Source organism: Nannospalax galili, unplaced genomic scaffold (assembly GCF_000622305.1).
Source record: "Nannospalax galili isolate Female #2095 unplaced genomic scaffold, S.galili_v1.0 scaffold635, whole genome shotgun sequence".
NCBI classification, from domain to species: Eukaryota; Metazoa; Chordata; class Mammalia; order Rodentia; family Spalacidae; genus Nannospalax; species Nannospalax galili.
In genome coordinates this window covers 1,342,618-1,361,370 of record NW_008335836.1, presented here as the reverse complement: position 1 = coordinate 1,361,370, position 18,753 = coordinate 1,342,618, and the positions used below count along the sequence as shown (strand labels likewise).

The window sequence follows — 18,753 nt, the reverse complement described above, 5'->3', positions numbered from 1 at the left end:
ATCTTTTTATTCCAGCCCTCAAAGATTTAACTTTCATTTCTTCTCAGGCTGAGAAGGAAGAGGAAACGCCTTTGCACCTTTGATTTCAGGCCTGGGGAGTTAATGGCCTACACCTGGCCTTGCTCGTCTCTGATGTACGGCTTTTGCATTTGTGTCTGATAGCGTGTAGAGCAATTTGCTGAGAGCCAAGTTGGAAAACTTCAAAAGAAATCACTGTCTTTTCTGGGGTGAGTTTTGTTACCCGAAAAGGGGAAGGAAGGGGAGGGGCTTCCGGCTTCCTGCTGAGCACTCTCCAGATGGGCCTGGAGAGGGGCGGCTTTGAAAGACTAGGTTTAAAGATTGAGAGAATCCAAGTTATTTTTTTCCAGACCTGGAGTTGCCTATTGTTTAACAGCCTATTACTCTGAATTGCACCTTTGTGAAGAGATCTAGAGCCCTGTGTTGCAGGAAAGATAGTCCCTTCCCCCAACAGCAGGGCCCAACAAGAGCCTCTTGACTTTGAAAATGAAACCTATTAAGCATGTTTGTGAAAAACCTGGTGTTCTGCCTGTGTGACTCTGGATTGGTTCCCAGCGCTTTCCCCTGATTGTTTTGAAGCCTTGAAGCTGTGCAGCCTGTTATGTAATCGCTGATCTAGTCCACAGCACCAAGTCCGACAGGGGATTACTGTTGGTCTAAAATTCACCACCCTTGTTCTTCCTTCTCCTGGAGCCCTGTGTGACACAGAGAAGGGGAGCACAGCCCAGTGCTGTAATTCCAGCTACCTAGGATGCTGAAGCAGGAGGAGAGCAAGTTCAAGGCCTGCCTGGGCAACGCAATGATGCCCTATGGCAAAATATAAGAAATTTTTTAAATGTCTAGGCTGTTGCTCAATGGCATTTTCCAAGCTCTGGGTTCAGTTCCCTGGAAGCGGGGTTGGGGTGGAGCTGAGTGAGCCTGAATGTCAGTATGCTGCAGGACCACAGTTTCTTCCTTGTAACAAACATCTCGTCTGGAACACCGTGATATGCACACTGTTTTCCTGAAAGCTGTCCCCTAAACCTGTAGCCTTTGTTCACTTTTGTATGCTGTCTTTGCTCTGTTGTCAGATGAGGAGGTTCCAAGGTCATAGGTGACTTTTTTCTGCTTGGTTTGAGTCTGTTGAAGTGCTCTATTTCAGGATCAATTTCATTCATTGAATTATTCAGCTACAGAGTTTCTGTGTGATTCTTTTCTGTTTCATTATTGAGTTTCTGGTTTTTCTTATTATTATTTTGAATTCATTTTTCAAGACATTTTGGAGTTCTATTTCTTTGGAGCTTGTTAGAAGAGGATTATGATGTTCCCTTGAAAGGGTCATGCATCATGGTATTTGTGTCTGTCATAACGCCTGCATATTTATGGGGCGGTCATGTCGTTCAGACTTTCTGAGTCAGCATCTAGGGGGAAAGAATAAAAAATTGGATATAAGGGTGGAACTTGGTCAGATGTGGAGACTCTGGTTCTGGGTAGGCACTGTGCTGTAAATCATTAATTTACTCATGTCAGCTGTATGAATGTTTTGACAAAACCTGAAGGGTCTCAGTGTCCTGAACTGCAGGGGTTTCCAGCAGCAGCAACAGGTAAACAGCTTGTTAACATCCTCACTGTCAAGGATTTTGCTGGACTTGATTTTCCACACAGTGTGAAGTTCAGTAGAAGTGTCTCTTAGTTTGGGTCTAGATTGGCCTATCGGCTACCACAACACCACTGTGCTCCAGGGCACATGTGCTCAGAGTGTCTGTGGAGTTAGTGGGATGTGAAATGAACTAAGTCGTATGGCACTGGAAGCTGGTGCTGGTAGATGTAGACTACCATCAAAGAATGGTCTGAGACCCTCAGCTGCACCATTGCAATTCAGGCCCAGGAGGAAGGAGCATAGCTGTCTTCCTATAGCTCTGACCATCAGAGATCCAGGAACAAGCATGTGCTTCAGAAGCTCAAGTGCTGGGAATCTGGGCAAGATGGCAACTTGGACCAGGGAATGAAGCCCAGAGTGGTACATTCTTATGGTGTGAGTGTGTCATCCAAATTTCACATGTTGCAAACTTAATCCTCTATTCAGTAACAGTCAGAGCTGTTTCAGAAATGAGCCCTCAGTCTCCATGAGTGAATTAATGTGGTCCTATGAGGGGTTCAGTTACCTTGTAGTGAATTGTTGATGAAAGCAGTTTGGCCTCCTCACCTTCTCCTGCACTCTTGCACACACGCTCTTTCCCTTCTTTTTTGCATCATGAGATACGCAACAAAAAGCCCTCCCTAGCCAGGTGTGGTGGTGCAGGCGCATTCCTTTTATCTCCGCACTCAGGAGAGAGGACAGAACCAGAAGAATCTAAATGTGTTTGAGATCAACCTAGTCTGCATAAGAAGTTCCAGGCCAGCCTAGGCCTCATAGTGAGACCCTGTCACAAATAAACAACTAGATAGAAAAATAAAGCGTTCCAAACACAAACACACGCATACACGGTCTTACACACACACAAAAAGATGGCCTGAGCAGATGTGGGCTCTTCAAATGCGGACTTCTTCCATTTTACACCTGTGAGAAATAAGTCTCTGTTCTTTATAAATTACCAAGTCTTGAGTATTCTGTTATAGCAGCAACATAGTACAGAGACAGCAGAAGGCTGTGGTAGGCCCGTTCTCTTTGTAGAAGCAGCAAGACCTTAGAATAGTTGCAGCTCTGACCCTGGGAGACTGGGAAAATTTGGTTAATGACACCATATGGTATAGATGGAAGGATGCCTTGGGAGCTCAGGCCTCAAGAAGTGAGGTAGAGAAATTAACTACTCCTCAGGGAGGTAGACCAGCAAAATAGCTCAGACTCCAGGGGGGCAATTATGCTTCTGAGGGGCAGGGTGGCTCAGCAGTTTGCAGGCTTCTGTGACACCAAACGCCTAACAGCTATCTACATAACTAGCCATAACAGCCATTTCCAAATCATGAATGAGGCATTGCCTTCTGTGACAGGCTGTTCATGTGTGGTTTCTTATATTAAGATACTGTCTTCTTCCTGTAATTTCTTACTACTAAATCATCATTTAAACCCTATGATTTCTTGATGGGATTCTTGAGTGAGCTTCCATTTTCCCCTTGTCTTCATTTGGGATAGTATGTCATCTTTCTAATAGTGTTTGCTATGTATGCTCTATGAAATGGTTGTTTGTTTTTCTTTTGGTCATGTTTGGGGATCACTCTTGGGTACCCAGCATGCTAGTGCTGTTTTTCTACCTTTCACTGTTCTCTCGGCCCATCCTTGATTTCTGCACACTCACTGTTGAGTCTATTCCTCCTTTTCTTACTTTGTTCCTTTGTCCCTTTTCATCTTCCCAATCGTACAGGTATCTGAGTGGGAGGAGTATCAGCAATCGGGATAGGCCAGAGCAGGATCACAGCATCTATGGCTTCAGAATTATAAAGGAGGAGGTGACCTGTCCCATTTGTCTGGTGCTGCTGACAGATCCTGTGAGTGCACCAGACTGTGGCCACATTTTCTGTTGAGGCTGCCTCACAGTGACCTAGGAGTCCACAGAAGATCAATAGGGGAGTGGCAGCTACCCTTTGTACCAGTCAGTTACCTAATCTACAAGAGGCCTACATAGTGGAGAGGCTCAAGGGGGCTGCTCAGCCCTCAGCTCCACCACTTCCTCCATTTTCATATACCTCCTCTGACTCAGAAAATAAGGAACAGTTTAGTAGTTTGTTACAATGTCCCATTAAACCTCAAAGCTCAGCTTTGATTCAAGGGATTCGTACGGCCCAAAGGCAGGGGGACTTGGATGCCTACTTGACTGCCCCTCTGGTAACCCCTGGGTGCATTACTCCATGTGGTCCTAATGTCAATCCTCAGTTCCTTGAAGGAGAAGCTCATGTTATCTAGGAACAGATCCCTTATTGTTGTACCTCATCCACTGGACCCCAAAAAGACCACCAAGGACCCAACACACCAAAATGCAAAAGCAAAGGTTTATGGTTTATTCGGGCTTAAGCTCGGGCTCTCAGACCTCACCAACTCAACGGATCCGTGCTGAGAGCCCAGAGTAAGGGAGAGTGGAGCCTTTTATAGGTTTTAGACAAAGAAGGGGAGGGGGGATACCGAAGATACATGTTGGTTGGTTCAAGGAGCCCACGCATGCCAGCATAATTTTAAACCGATTGGATGTATAAGATGCAACCCCAGAAGTTTCTTATTGGTAGGTGCTATTCTCAGGGTTGTGGAATGTGCTGACTGTTACCTGTGGGGCCAGGAGTCTCCGTTTTTACCTTATAGGGCAGTTTTTATGCACGGGCTTGCTTATTCTATAGTTTCCTGGAAAGGGGGTGGGGAATAGCAGGCGGGGGTCAGGGCATGCCAGGGTATGTCTAGGCATGTCTAAAGCGGCAGCCAAGCATTTTACAGAAGCTAAAAGAGCAATTAGTGGAGGTCTGGAGGGATTGGGGGGTAGCAGGTGAATGAAGAGGGTCTCAGGGTTCTACATTATAAAACCTTAAGGGATTTTAAACAAGCTATCTCTGCAAATGACGCCACTCCCTCCTACACTGTGGAGTTACTGAGAGACATGGCTGAGGTGGAGCATGTAATTCCACATGATTGATCTGTGTTAGCAAACACATGTTTAGAACCTAGTGAATATTTACAGTTTAAAACTTTGTGGATTGAGGAAGCATATAATCAAGATATCCAAAAAACCAAAATGCAGACCCTCCTGTAGTTATTACTACAGAACAATTAATGGGGCAGGGTCATGGCTAGGGTTTGATAGACAAATTCACTATGATGACCAAGCAGTGGCCCAGGTGTATGTATGCTGTATTAGAACATGGGAAGAAATTTCTCTTCCAGGAAAACCTTCTATGTCCTTTGTCAAAATTCAACAAGGAGCTACTGAACTATATGTTGATTTCATAGCCAGATTGAGAGATAATTTACAAAAGACAATTTCACAGGCTAATCTCAGAGACATGCTACTGCAAATGTTGGCCTTTGATGATGCCAGTGGTAGTGCCAACGAGCTCCAAGGCCTGTATGTGCAGCCAAGCATACCTTGGAAAACTATATTCATGCCTGTAATGATATTGGCTCGCCAGCTTATAATTTTAACCTGCTTGTGGCTGCTATTACTAAAATAAAAGTTACCAAAGGCAAACGTTATGCATGTGGAAAGATGGGACATTATAAAAAGGACTGTAGAAAAGGAAGGATTCTGTCATCTGCTGAAGCACCAAGTGTATTTCCAAGATACAAAAAGGAAAAACATTGGGCTAATCAGTATAGATCTAAATTCAATGAACATGGCAAACCTTTAAGTCAGTAGGGAAATGGGATATAGGGCCCTCCTTTGGGGCCCTGGAAGCAAATTTCAAAGATACACTCACACCCCATGGCTTAAAAGTCTCTGATTTGCTTGTCACTGACTCCCATAGTACAGCTGCTGATCTTAAAATAATGGAAGCAGTGTTTATAGACCCAAATCAAGTCATGTTCACCCTAGCCATGGTTGTTTATGGCCCTATTCCAACTGGAAGTGTGGGGTTGATCATAGGTAGAAGCAGTAGGATGTTGCATGATCTAATGGTATTATGGGAGTTATTGATGAGGACTACATTGGGAATATTCAAGTAGTAACCTCCTCTATATCCATCCTTCATTTTCCATCCAAGGAATGCATTACTTAACTGCTTCTTCTGCTCTATATAGGTCCACAGAACAACACACATAAAAGGTAAGGGGGTTTAAGCAGCACTAACAAATGTGGTATAACTCTATATTGGTAAAAATAGGCCCAAGTGCTCAATCACTGTTAGTGCAAAAGTGTTTAAAAGACTCATTGATACAGAAATAGATATAACTGTCTTCTCTCAACGTTGGCCCCATTCTTGACCTAAATTCCCTCAAAATATTGAGGTCTCAGGAGTAAGCACTGTGATGAGGTCTGACAGAGCTCTGAATATCTGGCATGTATCAACCCAGAAGGATAGACTGCAACTATGCAACCTTTGATTTTTGATGTGGCTGTTAACGTATGAGGTGGAGACCTTATATCACAATGGAAAGTACAGTTAATCATTTCCTATGGCAAAGAGATTTTTCCTTAGGGACCATTGATGAGCATCCTAAACCTATATATTTACATTTAATTACTTATACCCCTGTAGAGGTGGATAATTGGCACCTGAAAAAAGAAAAATTGGACTGTTACATGAGCGAGTTCAACAACTAAATGAGGGCCGCATAGCACCCTCACTCAGACCATGGAAGACCTCAGTGTTTGTAATTAAAGAGAAATCAGCTAAATGGATAATGCTACAAGATCTCTGTCAAATTAATGCAGTTATTCAACCCATGGGAGCCTCTCAACCAGCCTTGTCATCTACCACAATGATACCTAAAGACCTAAAGACTGGCATCTCATAGTTCATTTTAAAGATTTACCATCCCTCTTGCACCATGGGATTGTGAAAAATTTGCTTCTACCATTCCTGTCCTCAATATTAAAGCCCTAACGACTAGATATCAAAGGAAGGTTCTCCCCCAAGGCATGCTTAAAAACCCACTATTTGCCAATCCTATGTGAGTGCAGCCATAGCACATGTTAGAAAAGCATTTCCACAGGCTTCTATCATCCATTCCACTAGCTGCCACTACCTTAGGTTTTTTTACAAAACGCATTTGACTGCTCAAGACCTGCTTACAAGAGACTGGCCTTATTGCTCCAGAGAAAATATAGTGTGATATGCCAGTCTCGTATTTGGGAACCAAGATTCATAACCATATTATTCTACAAAAATACAAATTTTTACTGATCAGTTAAAAGCACTTAATGATTTCAAAAACTACTAGGAAATATTAATTGGCTTAGACTATCTTTAGGTATTCCTACTTATCAGTTATAGCACTTATTCCAAATCCTACAAGGTAATCCTGATTGTGAGTCCTCAGACTTTACTCAGTAAGAAAAATCCTGTATATAACAACACACACAAAATGCTCAGTTGACACAGTTTGACTCCACTCCGAGGCCTGTTACTTTGCATGCTTTTTTTCTATCCCCCATTCTCCTACAGGATTCCTGGTACAAAATAAGGATGGATTGAATGGCTCTTCTTACATAATGCTTCCAATAAAAAAAAAAAAAATAGCTCAGTGGTCCTTCCAGAGGACCCAGGTTCTATTCCCAGCAACCACACAGCAGCAACACCCTCCCATAACTCCAGTTTCAGGGGATCCGACACCCTCTTCTGGCCTCCGTGGGGCACTGCACGCATTTGGTGTGAAATGGTATCCCTTGACACTGTTCTAGAAGAGCCTCAAAGCTGGCATGATTTAACACATGCCACTGTATCCTTTCTTTGCCATAACTTTTCTTAACATGATCACAGGCACAGGATCTCCTTACCTCATAGCATTAAAACAGATAATGCCTCCACTTATTCTAACACTTGTTTTGCTTGCTGTTTGGTTGATTGGCATATTTCCTACAGCACCCTCTGGAGTCTCATACAACCCTCGAGGCCAGGCTACTGTAGAACACAAACATCGAACTCTCATATCTGCCTTAAACAAAAGAGGAACTTATGCTACCCCTAAAGAATAATTGGCTATGGCTCCTTATGCCATTAATTATGAAATTTTGGATGTGCAAGGGTGGTCTCTTCCACCAAACAGCACTTGGCTAGTTACCACCTCTCTCAACTCACAACCAACTTGGTAGAAGGATCTAGTCTCTAATGATTGGCAGTCAGGCCATGTTAAAGTATGGGGTCGGGGTTAATACGTGAGTATCTACACATTACAGTGAAGACTTCTGGGAGCTGCATGAAGACTAAAGCCACGCCATGAAGTGTCAAAGTTTGACTTAGAATAACACCTGGAAGCCTCCTTCCAGAAAATGTGCATCACCACTGTCAAAGATGCGAGCATGCCTCCCACCCAATAAGCCATGGCTCCTACCTGGGGCCAGCTAAAGAAACTCACTGAACATCAAGTTGGAAATGCCAGACGTGAAGTTTCCTCTTTGACAATATTCCTAACGATGCTTGCTTTAATTCATGTCTGTACTGCACAGAGTGTGTCTATGTCTTTTGTATACCACATAGGACCAGCCATTGTAGGATCTCCTTTAATATTGAACTCTACCTTCTCATGCTCTAAAATTGTAGTAGGTTCTAGTAGATATTATAAAATGGGAAATACTTACGTTCGTATGAACAGACCTTGGGAAAATATTACTGATCAGTCCAAAAGAAATAATGTAAAATTTGGGGTTTTCAAACTATCAGCCTATGTCAATGATGCAGGACAAAAGAATTGCACCAAACTTAGAAAGGGAACATCTAAAAATACTGTCTATTCTAGCACTGCCTTAAATGTAAGTTTCTCTATGAGTTCCTCAGGATCCATGGACAATCGAAATTTCTTGGTTCAGTTAGCAGTAGATACCATGAATAAAAGTATATCCTTGTGCAAGAAGGAAACTCGATGTGTCAACTATTAGCTAATAATCTCATGGGCTTATCCATAAAATATAATGAGTGGGCCAGTGTTACTAGAGATAATCAAGATCAGATTGTATCTCATGCGAATCAACTATTATCAGTCTCCTTTGCTATTTAGCAGCAATGTTTATGTATTGATTGTATTGTCTCTTCATCACCTTTAAATTGTTCTGTCAAGAATAATATCGCCTTGTCCACTGGAAAAAGATTCCCTTTGGAATGGGCCTTTTTGTGTAATGGCACTGCTTTTCAAGTCTTGCCTCCCAACTTCTCTGGAATATGCTCCATAGGATGGGTCCTCTCTTGTCTACTAGCCCTAACTTCCAGTCACCAGGTTATTTGGGGCCTCCCTTCTAACTGTGACGATCAGTTGCCTCTGATGAGCATCAGCCAAATAGTGATGATGGTGGCTTTCATTTTATCTGCTCCAGGCTAATAGTAGGATTACAGAAGGACATTTCACAATTGACCTGTGTCTTTAGCAAAATGGCCATTCACACTTTGCAAGTATTAACAGAGAATAATCAGGAGATGAAAGAAGTTTGCACATCAGTTCTACAGAATTAAGCCACTATCAATTTTCTATTACTAAAACATATCAGCTGTGATCACTTCCTAAGAATGGGTTTGATAACTCCAATATTATTCAACAAAGATAGACCAAATCAAATAAGAAATTGATAAGGTCCATGAGAACAGAACCTGAATCTGTTGTGACTGCTTTTCCTGAATTCATCTTTTCCTAGGACCATGCCATAACACATCTCTTACTATTATTTTCTTCCCTTGCTGACTGCAATGCCTCTTGAGCTATGCATCTTGCATTTCTAGTAGATATGAAACCAGTCCACAGAGAAAGGGAAACGTGTAGCCACCTCCCTCGTCCCTTAAAGACAATGAAATTTTGCTCACAAAGATCAAGAGACTTCCTATGACTCTACTGACACAGAGGTTTAAGGGAAGGAATACCTACACCTGTTCTTAGAACACTGGGAATGGGCTAAAGCAACCCTTACTCTATTCAATTATGCTTCAAAACACGTGCTGAGGAAGACTGTCAGGTACTCTTAGCCTTGAGCAAGTTGCCATGGCCTTGAGACAGTCAACCTTCTCTGCCCCGGCCTGCGGGGTCAGCAATGAGGTACCTGGATTGGGGAGTGGGGATTTGGATGGGGCAAGAGACAAGAGAAATGGAGACAAGACAAGTCTCGTTTATTGCAGCTCAAGCATGAGGTTAAATAGAGAATGAAAACAAAGGAGTAAAGATTGAGAGTAATCATATCAGCCAGAACACAGGGGCCCAGATGTACTCTAAGGGAGGAATCTACTGATTACTGAAAAAGAGAACAAGGCTGCGGGCCAAGGCCGTGGGCCCAGGGAGGAATCTACTGATTATTGGAAAACAGGGCAGTTTACTGGAAAAGAATACAAGGCCGCGGGCTCTGTCCCATGCCCACAGGAGGAGGGTGGGCAGAATGGAAAGTCACCAGCTCAGGTCTGTCAGCAGTTTTGAGAAATAGCTGAGTCTCAGGCTCCCAACACTTCTCCTGACTATAGCAATAAGGAAATTTTTTGTGTGTTTTGCATTGTTCTGGTATTAATCCTACGTAAACTCTGTATGAATTCTATACATTGAGATATCATGACAAAAACTTCTCAGAGGAAGCCACCTCCTTTATCCCTTAGGGACAGCAGCACTTTGCTCACTAAAGGCCGACAGATTTCCTTGGGCTCTGCTCACACAGAGGCTTGAGGAAAAGAACATCTGTGACTACTCCCATAATTCTGGGTGCAGATGGGCAGGTAAACAACCTACTTTCATTATGCTGGGAACAGTTTGGCAATGAACCTCAATTACGCTTCATAACTCATACTATGGAGGTTTGTTCTACACTCTTAGCCTTGAGTAACTTGCCACTGCCTTGAACATGTACCCTAGTTCTACTGAGTCCCCCTGTACTTGACTTCAGTTCCCTGGCACCAGTCACCCCATGGCATCAACAAGTATTGCCTCACTTTAGCTTTTTCCTGGCAGTATTTAAGGTGACGAGGTATTTAAAAGCTTACACTGCCAGTTAGCTTGTGTCTGTAGATGGAGGCAAACTCAAGTATCCTTACTCCCATAATGATATTTCCCATTAGAGGCCATTGTTATTCTCCAGTTATATCCCGCACCCAGCTGGAATGCAGAAAATCATAAGACTTTTCTTTCTTTGTGCTCTAGGTCAAACGGATGAAGGATAGGAGTGTCTCGCTACCTGTGTATCCAAATGGCCCCTGTTTTGCTCTCTAGAGCTTTATATTCCTCCCCTCACGAGCAACAATGAGGAACTGAGGTCTTTGTCAGATTTAGCTGCTTCCCTCACTAACAAGACCTGAGTCTGTATCTCATCCTTCTTCATTGACGACCCTAAAGAATGTGGCACCTACTCCGAGTAGTCAGGCTTACCAGTGTGGCCCTTTCATGCATTATGACCTTAATAAAGTTTGTAACTTATTTTAATTTCACTTTTTCTCTGGTTTATAGACACTGTCTGTGCAGAACTCACCATTCACAAACTTCTGGAGTAAATATTGGTCTTAAGTGTATTATAGAAGTCAGCTAACTTCTAACGACTATACGTGAACAACATGCTTGACTCTCCTATGGGTTAAATTGTTAAAATCCTTTTAAATGTTCCCTTTGATCATGTGTGTGTATGTGTGTGCATGTGTGCTTGGTGTAGAGAACCATACCTTTAATCCCAGCACTCAGGAGGCAGAGGCAAGTGGATCTCTGTGAGATTGAGGCCAGCCTGGTCTAAATAGTGTGTGTTCTAGGCCAGCTGAAGCTGCAGTAAGACCCTCACTATCAAAATGGCAGTATAAATAAATATATATACGCATATATTATAGGTATATGTAATTTGTACACAAGAATGATAGTACACAGGGTGAATTCCTCTTTTAAAGAGGGCTATCAGTCTGACTGTTTTCATTAGAAAAACTGCATTATAATTTACCACACATAATCTTGATTTAAATACTTCACCTTATTTACAGAACTCAGAACACATAAAGCAGTCAGTAACATCTAAAAGAACTTGGAAATAAAGTCAATTATCAGAATGCTCACTCTGTCTAACTTATCCATGTCATTTTAATGGAAAATTAATTCAGAAGCAGCATGGTGACACAGCAACAAAACAGATAGCAGAGGAGTTTCAAATCTCAGAGAAAGACAGGCTTGAAGATGCAGGGCTGAGAAAGTGGGCATATCAACCCCTGCAAGGTGCTGAGCCATGTACATTCTTTTTCTGAATAGTTTTTCTATTGCCTTTTGCACCGGGGAAGGAAGTTCCATGGAAGGCAAGAGCACTAGTCAGAGGGGTTCGATGAGTTTCCATAAAATATAATTTGTTCGCAAGTACACCTCTGTTTACATGTTGTATGTATATATCTAATATGGTTCCACAGAGTTGAACACTTCAATAATTTCTAAGCAGTAATTAATCAGTTAATTTTTTAACAAGATTCCTAATCAAGTGTCCCATGGTTGGGATACCAGGGATGATGTTTCTGTATAGCAATTAAAAGTTCACAGATTTTCTCTGATGATGCTTTAGCTCCATTTCCTTTAAGTAAAGTTTTTCATTTTCATACATGAGCAGGAGATTCAGGAGACAAAGAATTCTACAAAATAAATGTAGAAAAGTGAGAGCGAAAGATCCGAGCACGTGCTAGGCAGTTAGGCCTGGTCAAGAAGGAGTGAAAACAGAAAGTGGATACATACTTGTTAAAGTGCACCCAGGCAAGCAATGAAGAAAGCTCTGTGCTTGTCCTATCACGTACCCTCATGTATGACTGAGACTGTCTCATAGTTCCCTTTTTTCTCAAGACTTCTCCAGGTGCTGGCTATGAAGGAAAGCCTTGTGCTCAAAGTCATACATCCTCAGGAATTCTCTGGCTGCTGATCAGTGAGTTCAGAGTAGAAAGTCACTTCCTCACATGAGGTACCACAATGTAGCATTTATAAGTCACATTATGATTGTACCTGAATAAATACACAGCCTGACTCTTAGCATTTAAGGCCAATACTTGGCCTAAACTCTGGGAACAACTTCTTCCTTCTGATCTCTCACAGAACTGTGCTCCTGAGCCAGGACTCACCCATATACTTTTGTTCAAACCATTTCTACAGCATCAATTGGAAAACTACAAAATTGGATCAAGACATATCTACGAATCTTACCCTTGGATTCCTAGACCTAAAAATATCATAAAAAACAGTGTTCTAACATACTTCTCAATTTCCACTGCTGCTAATGAATATGAATAAATATAGCTCTTTCGGCCCTTTGATTTACTAATTCAAACACACCCACATTCATTTACTATGTTTGGTTGAGGGCAAAGTTTGGTCCCTAGCGGTCAAGGTCAGTTGCCCAGGTCAAAGAACACGTGGCTCAGTGAGCTTTTTTTCTTTATGAACAGTAGCTTTTTTGGTGAAAGGTTAAATAAAAGTCTTTAGTCCCGATTCTATCCGTATTGTAAGGTGTTCCTATAGGGAAATCTGCACTTTGTGTGATGAGTCAGTTGTGTTGTCATCATATAATTGAGGCCTGGGATTCTTTCCACACTTTGTTATCTTCTGAGGCCTAAAAAGATATGATTGTGTACTCCACTTAATTATAGGAGACTATATCTAGTATACAAACTCTGGGAGAGGGGTAGATATTTTGTACACTGTCCTATTCTGTGATTATTACTTAGGTGTAAGAGAAAAGCATGGGTTGAGATATTAGTTCTTTCCTTGATGAAAGACAAGGTTCCTATGTTAGTAAAAAGGATACCAGTTTGAGCTGTACCTTTTAATCCCAGCACTCAGGAGGCAGAGGCAAGATCTCTGAGAGATTATTATGGAAATAGAAGAGCACATCAGATGCTAAAAGCTTTTGTGATGTGATAGGAATTAAGAACTCAGGAGCAGAAAAAGCTGGGGGATAGAAATGAACAGGAAGTGAACAGGAATCTTCCCCTGCCCCGTGTGGTTAGCTGGGATAGAAGTTTTGTTCCCCAAAGCTAGCACATCCCTGTAACCTTTATCCAGTATAGGAGTCTTTGCTTCCCAAGGCTTTTGCATTTCTGTTACCTTTGCATTTCTATCACCTTTGTGGCCCTATGTTATCTTACTTAATTACCATGTATATGCTATTTACCTTTTGCTTTCATTCCTGACATATGAGTATTAAAGCCCCCCAAAACAGGAACAAGGGACTGACTCTTGCCATGGGTCAGTCCACTGTTGTAAAATTAAACTCCTCCTCACCTAACTTTGGCTGTTGGTCTCTGATTTTCCATAACAAGATCAAGGCCAGCCTGTTATACATAGCAGGTTCCAGACCAGCTAAGGCTACAGAGAGATTTCCCTCACCTAACAACAAAAGAAAAAAGGTGTGTGTGTGTGTGTGTGTGTGTGTGTGTGTGTGGTGTGGTGTGTATGTGTGTATGTGTGCACGTGCACATGATCATATGCTTTTGGCTTAGAAATAACAATGCTAGCAAAGCTCACAGCTTGACTGTGGTGCACTTCCCTTCTTGCAGGAGAAGTTTCAGGCAGCTCTACAGAAGATGGTAGAAAATGAAAATGACCTCCAAGAGTAGAGAACCTTCTGGCAGACAAGGCAGATACTTCCTAATGGAGTCAGGCAGTCTCTGGACAGGACCCAGAGAAGAGACTCCATCCTTCTCTATTCCCTGGTAGTTTATGAGTCCTTTCCAGCTGTTCCTTTGGGAACAGCTCTGACAAGCTCTGAGGAGCTCTGATGAGAAAGGCTAGTGAGTCTTGACTCTCATTCCTGTGATGCTTTTTCAAACTATAACTCTACTTGGGAGAAGATACTTGGAAAGGGGTGATAGATTTGCCATTAGGGTTCATCTTCCGGCAGGTGGTGCAGGAATGGAATAAGAAATGACACAGAAGAGAACCAGTGCCTCGGACAGCTGTGTGAAACTGATGCACACTCAGGAATTCCATTTTGGCTCAGGTGGCCTTGGGAAAACTGACTACAGATCTTTGTTTTGGGATGTCAAGAACAAACAAAAAGGAAACACATGCTTCCCTTCTTTTTATCTTCATTCCCAATGAAAAATCCCTAAGTCAAATGTCTCCCAGCCCCATCTGATAGACTAATGTGTCTTTATTTTCTTAACCCTGAAGAATCAAATACAGCATGAGGTACAGAATGTTCAGGAAGAGTTAGAAAAGTTTAAAGGTATCTTGGACTTTGAGGAGAAGAATACCTTGCAAATATTGATAAAAGAAGAGGAAGACATTTTTGGATAGCCTGGCAGAGTCTAAAAATGGCTTGGTCCAGCAGAGGAAGTTGGTAGGAGAGCTCATCTCAGAAATGGAGTGTTGGTTGCAGGGATCAACCATGGAGATGCTACAGATGAGACTGAAGAAACTTCTAGCACCTGATATTCAGGAGACATAGAAACTATTTTATTCTCTTCTGTGTTGCTGTGCTCTTCCTTGTGATGATGGTAGAATTTTCTGGGCCCTTCCCTACCTCACTCCTGAATCAGAGGCTGAATTTCAGAGGCTGTGGGAATCATGTCATTCGTGAACAGCAAGGGGAAAATCCTATTTTTATTCATTTATCTACTTCAGGGCTGTAGGAAACCAGGATGCCAGGCCCTAGGGTGAGGTGAGCCTAAAACTTATAGGTCCAGGCCTCATTCTCTGCTAAAAGGGAGGGGCACTGAAAACAGTGGCTCTGATAATCCCTGCCTTGCAGAACACTGTTGGGCTGGCAGGAGGAAGTGGCCTAGTCATAAAAGTGCAGGCTCCCTGCTCTGTGGGAAAGCGTCTTGGTCAACAACCCTTAGCTCATCTCCTTGTCCTAAACAAATAACTCAGCTATCCCTGGCTAAGAGATTAGGCCAGGTTAAAGGTTTACTTCTGAGCTAAAAGCTAAGAGTTCGCCATGCTTTTAGCTCTAAGAAGGAAAACATTGTGGCCAATAAATTACTGGATGGGCATTGATAACCTTGGGTAAAAGTTTAAGAATCCTTCTGGAGCCAACTAACAGACTAAATGTCCTGTTTCTTTGTATCCTAAATCTTTGTCTGTGACTGTCATATCCCACATGATTGCTAGTTCCTTGGGATGTAGAAAAACCATCTGAATTATAAAATAAATCATCCTGTTGGGAAGACACAGGTCCCACAGTTTGACTCTGTTGCTGATCAGACCCTCTGCCCCGAAGCCAGCAGGTCCCCCGCTAATCAAAGCAAACCTGAGTCTCAACACAGGGCAAAATTGAAACTTGGAGAGATCTGTTGGAACCATTGGCATTTGTTACTTCTGCTCTAATGCTGAGCATGTCTGAAGCCCATTTTCACCTTACAAGTTAGTCACTTCCAGTGTGTTGCAGCATACAGAGAGTTGGGAAACTGAGGCTCTCCGCCACGAAGCAACTTTTATTCTTTCCAGCATGGCTAGGCAGATTCACATTGAAAGGCTGAGCCCTGAGTGCAGCAAAGCTTACACAGCCTGTGTGAATCCCCTTCACATTTCAGTTTCCAGGCAACAATTGTACCATTTTACCTTTTCTTTGTTTAAGGAAGGCCCTTATCATAGGTGAACTTGACATGATAGGAGGTATTTATTCTTTTCCCTTTGATTATCTGAGACTCCTGCCCCTCCCTTCTCTTCCTTTGTTTATTGAGAAAAAAAGAATAGGGGCTGGAGAAATGGGTAAGTTGTTAAGAGCAGTAGTTGCTCTTCCAGAGGACCAAGGTTCATTTACTAGGGACAACATGACAGTTAACAATAAGTAACTCCAGTTCCAAGGGATGCAACATACTCTTTGCAGGACAAAGGTAAATTTGTATTCATGCAGGGAAAACACTGATACTAATAACATAAAAATAAAAAGAACTTTTTTAAACAAGTAAACACCTGGTAATTTTTTTCTTATGTATCCGGTATAATTTATCAGTGAAGCCACTTCAATCCATTTCTTTTCTTTCCTTCTCTTGTTAGAGCTATCAACTATTCCATCATATAGGGGTACCACATTACTTTTATCTATTCATTTGTTTATGAATGCTTAGACTGATTTCTTTTGTTGGCTATTGGGATAATGTTTCAACAGACACTTCTGTGTGTACATACCCCTATGATGACAAGTTTAAGCTTCAGAATTGTCCGAGTATTTTACAAGGAAGACAAGCATATTCTCTTGTATCTATTCAAACTAAACAATATCTCTGATGATAAAGGAGTAGAAAAATAGATAACTAAAGAAAAAAGTTAAGGTTATGGACTAAACTCGCCTGGCCGAGAGTAGAGTTTAAGTTCAATAACATTTTTGAGACACTGACAGTCATATTGATAATGTGGCAATGGAGTACATAAGAAAGCATCTGTGTGTTCTGGTATACACCAGCATGAAGGAGGTGGAGACAGGAGGATCATGGTACACACCTGCATAAAGGAGGCAGGGACAGGAGGACAGCCTGACAGTGAGAACTGAGAGAGAGAGAGAGAAAGAGAGAGAGACAGAGACAGAGACAGAGAGACAGACAGAGACAGAAAGAAGTTTGGTGGTTTGCTCTAAGTATGAGGCTTCCTAAGTTCTCTGGTCCTTGTGGCTTCTATACTATTGACATAATAAATTACTATGTGCATGATTTAAAGAATTTGGAAATCAGTTTCACATACTTGGGAACTGAATTGATGGGAAGGGATAAAGTCAGGTCTAGCTAAACTGTAGAATGAGAAGCAATATGTATTTAGTTGTACCTTCAGCAAAAACTATGCAAGCTTTTGGAACAATTGTTTATTCTTGTTTAGTTCACCCAAGCCTTGTAGTGTGTGGTAGTTAATAGCCTATCAGTTTACATATCTTTTAAATAAAGAGCCACGCATGGTATTCAAATCATATCATGGAAAACTATGGGACACTGGCTTGAGTCTTTATTCTTTTGTCTTTAACACTAGGTCCAGCTCTACTGTCAGAATGTCAGGGGCCAGTGAAGTTTTGATCAAGTGTTGAAATAGAGTAGAGCCTGCTATCAACCCATGTTTTTTCCCCTCTCCCTAGAATGTGGATTATGTCATACAAAGGTATGCGTGGGAAGCCATGGAGGGATGGTCCTTTGGTATGGTATTATTTAGTGTTCAACTAGAAAAAATATCTCTCAGATTTGGGTAAATTTAGATAAAGTGTTATTTTTAATTTCTGGTTTTAAAAAAAGTATCATCAAAGTGTTTTGTGATTAGATTCTAAAGTAGGGAATATGTAGTGAAGAATTTTAGAGTATGGCTCAGTAGTGGGATTAGGGATAAGATGGTGCATGTGCTGTCAGACCCCTTGTGAGTCCAGCATTATGTTTACCTTATATCAAGAGACCCAAGTGTGCCTTGTTTGGAGGGGAACCTCACTTTTGTGATGGATGGCGATACTGACTGGCAACAGAGTCTTGGACCATGGGATTTGTGTCTTTACAGCAAGCCATTTATTACAAAATTCAGAGGCTTTTTATACATTACAAGGAACTGAAAGTCACAATGGGTTTGACAGTCACATATAAAGATTTAGGGTACAAACAAACAGGACACAGAGCTTTTAGTTGGTGTCAGCAGGATGCTTAAGATTTTACTCAAGGTTGCCAATGCCTGTCTGGTAATTTGTTGGCCATATTTTTTTTTCTTAGCACTAAAAGCATGGTAAACCTTTAACCTAGCCTAATCTCTTAGCTAATGACAGCTGAGTTATTTGTTCAGGGCAGGGAGATGAGCTGTTGATCAAGACACATTTCCACAGAGCAAGGAGCCTGCACTTTTGAACTGGCCACTTTTCTCCTACTAGCCTCGCAGTGTTCCATAAGACAGGGATATCAGAGGTGCTATTTTCAGTGCCCTTCCCTTTAGCAGAGAATGTAGCCTGAACTTAAAAAATTTTAGGCTCTGAAACTCTGAAACTCTTAGAAGAAAACATTGGGAAAAACCTACAAGATATAGGTGTAGGAAAGGACTTTCTAAACCGGACACCAATAGCCCAGGAAACAAGGGCAAGAATTAACAAGTGGGACATCGTTAAACTAAAAAGCTTCTGTACATCAAAGGAGACAACCAAGGAAACAAACAGAAAACCCACAGAATGGGAGAAAATCTTCACCAGAGACACATGTGATAGAGGTTTAATTACCAGAATATATAATGAACTTAAAAAACAGAGAACCAAGACA

At 41.8% G+C, this 18,753-nt stretch overlaps 2 protein-coding genes across 2 annotated transcripts in view; both read left to right on the top strand.

Annotated features, from left to right (window-relative positions):
- LOC103732123 (tripartite motif-containing protein 30A-like) overlaps nucleotides 1-18,753 on the top strand; it is a 50,909-nt gene that overhangs the window by 21,052 nt on the left and 11,104 nt on the right.
- Nucleotides 49-18,753, top strand: part of LOC103732077 (tripartite motif-containing protein 30A) — a 45,758-nt gene continuing 27,053 nt past the window's right edge. Inside the window, exon 1 of the mRNA XM_008830601.3 lies at nucleotides 49-227. The gene's annotated coding sequence lies outside the window, so the exon portion shown is untranslated. The remainder of the gene's footprint in view (nucleotides 228-18,753) is intronic.